The sequence below is a fragment of the Dipodomys merriami genome, unplaced genomic scaffold (assembly GCF_024711535.1).
Source record: "Dipodomys merriami isolate MVZ:Mamm:240054 unplaced genomic scaffold, mDipMer1.0.p SCAF_62, whole genome shotgun sequence".
Classification (NCBI taxonomy): domain Eukaryota; kingdom Metazoa; phylum Chordata; class Mammalia; order Rodentia; family Heteromyidae; genus Dipodomys; species Dipodomys merriami.
The window spans coordinates 1,221,947-1,225,666 of record NW_027206202.1 but is presented as its reverse complement, the minus strand read 5'-3'; the positions used below and the strand labels follow the sequence as shown (position 1 = coordinate 1,225,666).

Sequence of the window (3,720 nt, the reverse complement as noted above, 5' to 3'; positions counted from 1 at the left end):
GAAGCCGGGCCTGTCTGTAGCTACACGCAGGAGAGATCATGGGGGACGCCTGGGAGCGGGCACCGAAGAGGACGACGGCCCGCGGAGCAGAAGGGGTTACTCCCACTGAGACGCCCGGCTTCCTAGAGCGTCCGGGCGGGCGGGCGGAGCGCGCGCTCCCTGCGGGGCGGGGCCGGGGCCGGTGGCAAAGTGCGGGCTGGGGGCCCGGGCAGAGGGGTGAGGTCCCCCTGCCCACCCCTCCCACCCCGGGCGACCGACAGGCCGCTGGGGTCGGATCCCAGGCCGCGATCGCCCGCCCGATCCGCACGCCCGCGTTCCGGAGTTCGGCCTGAGAAGTGGGCGTGGCCGAGGTCGCGCACCTGTGCCCAGGTATTTTGACTCCAGGTCCCATCCCCTTCCCTCCAGCGCGTGCAAGTGAACAGATCCGCAGCCAGCCCGAAACCAGGAAGTCAGGGGGTTTGTATTTAGGTTTTGAGACCAGTGACCCACGCTGGGCAACTGGGACCCCAGCTTCTGCTGGGATCACAGCCCGAGACTCCATGGCCGGCCGAGGGATGGAACGTCGGTCAGACTGGAGCTTCTGTCATATACGTGTGTGTGTGTGTGTGTGTGTGTGTGCGTGTGTGTGTGTGTGTTATGCTTGTTAGTTGGAAATGAGTCTCTCAGACTTATCTGCCCAGGCTAGCTTCACACCTGGGCTCCTTCTATCTCAAGCCCTACTGAGTAGTAGTGTGTGTGTGGGGGGGGGGGTACTGGAGTTTGAACTGGGCCCTCTGGCACTGGAGCCACGCCTGCCCCTAGTCCTCCTTTTAGTCTTCCTATTTTTAATCCAACCTGTCTTTCCGGTCCTACTGCCACCATAGCAACTTCACCACACACATCTCTGTCATTGTACTAGCTTGCCATCCCTCTGCTTCATGTTCTGCTTCAAACTCCACTACAGAAGTCTGTCTGTCTTTCTTTTCTTTTCTTTCTTTCTTTCTTTCTTTCTTTCTTTCTTTCTTTCTTTCTTTCTTTCTTTCTTTCTTTCTTTTTCTTTCTTTCTTCCTTTCTCATTATTTCTTTTTTATCTCTTTCATTCCATCCTTCCTTTTCTTTTCTTTCTCTCCTTCTCTTCTTTCTTTCTTTTTTTTTCTTTTTTTTTTTTTTTTTTTGGGTCCTGTTGTGGGGCCTGAACTCTGGGCCTGGGCGCTGTCCCTCAGCTCTTCAGCTCAAGGCTAGCGCTCTACCACTTGAACCACAGCACCACTTCCGGCTTTTTTTTTCTGCTTATGTGGTGCTGAGGAATCGAACCCAGGGCCTCAAGCATGCAAGGCAAGCGCTCTACCACTAAGCCACCTTCCCAGCCCTCTCCTTCTCTTTTTCTTTTTATTGTGCTGGCATATGAGCTTGAGCTCAGGGCTGGGTGCTGTCCCTTAGCTTTTTCAGCTCAAAGTTGGTGTGCTACCAATTGAGCCATAGCTCTACTTTCTATGTTTTGGAGGCTTGAAGAGTCTTCAGGTGGTTAATTGGAGATAACAATCTCATGGACTTTCCAGCCCAGACTAGCTTCCAACTGCAATCCTCTCATCTCAGCCTCCCAACCTCCCCCCACCCCCCCCCCAAGTCCTAAGGTTTGAATTCAGGGCCTGGGCACTGTCCCTGAGCTTCTTTTGCTCAAAGGTAGCATTCTAGCTCTTGAGCCACAGCGCCGCTTTCGGCTTTTTCTGTGTATGTGGTACTGAGAAATCAAACCCAGGGCCACCAATGCCCAGCCAGTGTGGAACTCTTGATCCTTGCCAGTGCTGGGATCAGAGGCATGAACCACCGTGCCTCACTCCACCTCTGGATATCTATGCCTGTGCCTAAATCAGTCTTGCAGATAGTTAATACAATATAATACATAAAATGCCTTGGAGATGGCAAGTGATCAGTACGTAACTATCATCTGGGTAAACCATAGTGTGTCTTATACCCCACTTAGGTTGTAAGTAAAGTCTTTGTATCTATCTGCCCCATCAGTGGTAGGACATAGTGCCTGGTACATAGCAGATATTAGGTAACATCAGAAGACACCTGCTATTATGCAGTTTCTCAGACAAGTCACTAGTACCCAGCTCCAGGTCCCATCATTGGTAGCAGCTCTCCCCTCAAAGCCTAACTAGTATCAGAACGCAGAGCAGAGGCCTTACTGAGTCCTGAAAGCTGGGAGCATTTCACAGATCTCTCAACGGAGAGGTTCTGTTGAGGATTCAGTTGAAGGTTCATCTAGGACTCAACTGAATTTGTGTGACAATTTGTGTAAAAAACCTGATCCTGATTCTGAATTCTGGACTCTGGAACAGCAATGGTTAAGAGGCTCTGAGGCCTGATCAAGCTCGTGCCAGAGGGGGCCTCCCACCTGCCGCCTCCCTCCTCTTCTTCACTACTGCCATGGGCCTCGGCAGCCCATCCCAGGCCACAGAGAAACAGGCAGTGGCAGGTTCAAATCCACACAGGCTGGGCCCAGGGCCCCTGTGTTTAGCACTCTGCTCCTTTTAAAACATTGGAGGCTAACAGGATCTTTGTAATCAGGAAACTAAGATCTGAAAATGTCTTTATTGAGCTCCTATTGACCAGTTTTTTCTCCTCTCCTCTTGTCTTCTCTCCTCTCCTCTGGTTCTATCCTGGTGCTCTTTCGCTCAACTGTAACGCTCTACCATTTTGAGCCATAGCATCACTTCCAGTTTTTGAATGGACTTCCCTGCTTAGGCTGGTTTTGAACCACGATCCTCAGATCTCAGCCTCCTGAGTAGCTAAGATTACAGGCATGAGCCACTGGCACCTGGGCTTTGATCAGTACTTTTTTCCCCTTTGGCAGTGCTGGAGACTGAATGCTCTCAGACCTTGAGCTAGCTAGGGAAGGGGTCTATCACCTGAGCCATACCCTTAGCCCTTACTTTCATATTTTCTCTCACAAAATCCTTTCAGATATCAAGGTTTCATGATCCTATGTACAGAAGAGGGAAGTGGATCCTAAAAATGTGGTGTAATTTTGCAAACGTGAATCTGACACCAAGATCTGACCAGGTGCCAAAGGCTTCTACGTGTAATTCCAGCATCCAGCTGCGACAACACATTCAATATAACACTTGAGATTTAACCCATATACTATACGTATCATCTGCTTAAAGCATTCACTGAATTCTCAATTTTTAATAAATTCATCATCACCCAATCTAGCTTAGAACATTTTCTTCAACCCCAAAATATAAGTTTTATTAGTTGTTTCTTTTTTGTTCCTACCCCAGCCCTAGGCAGCCACTAGTATACTTTCAATGTATGTTTCCCTGGTTTGGAAATTGGAATATATGATGTGTTGTTTGGGGCTATAGTTGTTTTTTTTCCTTTTTTTGTGGGGGAGGTTTGATATTGGGGTTTGATATTGAACTTAAGGCTTCAAGCATTCTAGGCAGGCATGACTTAAACAATGCCCCCCCCTCAAGCTGGGCACCGGTGGCTCACACATGTAATCCTAGATATTTAGGAGGCTGAGATCTGAGGATCTCAGTTCAAAGCCAGCCTGGGCAGAAAAGACCATGAAACTCTTATCTCCAATAAAACACCTGAAAACCAGAAGAGGTGCTGTGGCTCAAGTGGTAGAGCACTCGCCTTGAGCTGAAGAGCTGAGGGGACAGTGTCCAAGCCCAGACAACCAACACACACACACACACACACACACACACACACACACACACACAC

General features: G+C 49.5%; 1 long non-coding RNA gene across 1 annotated transcript; it reads left to right on the top strand.

Moving 5' to 3' along the window:
- Positions 1–177: 177 nt before the first annotated feature.
- Positions 178–3,352, top strand: LOC138814955 (uncharacterized). Its single transcript, XR_011368133.1, has 2 exons — positions 178–369; positions 2,950–3,352. It is a non-coding gene; the product is annotated as an uncharacterized lncRNA (long non-coding RNA).
- Positions 3,353–3,720: the final 368 nt, after the last annotated feature.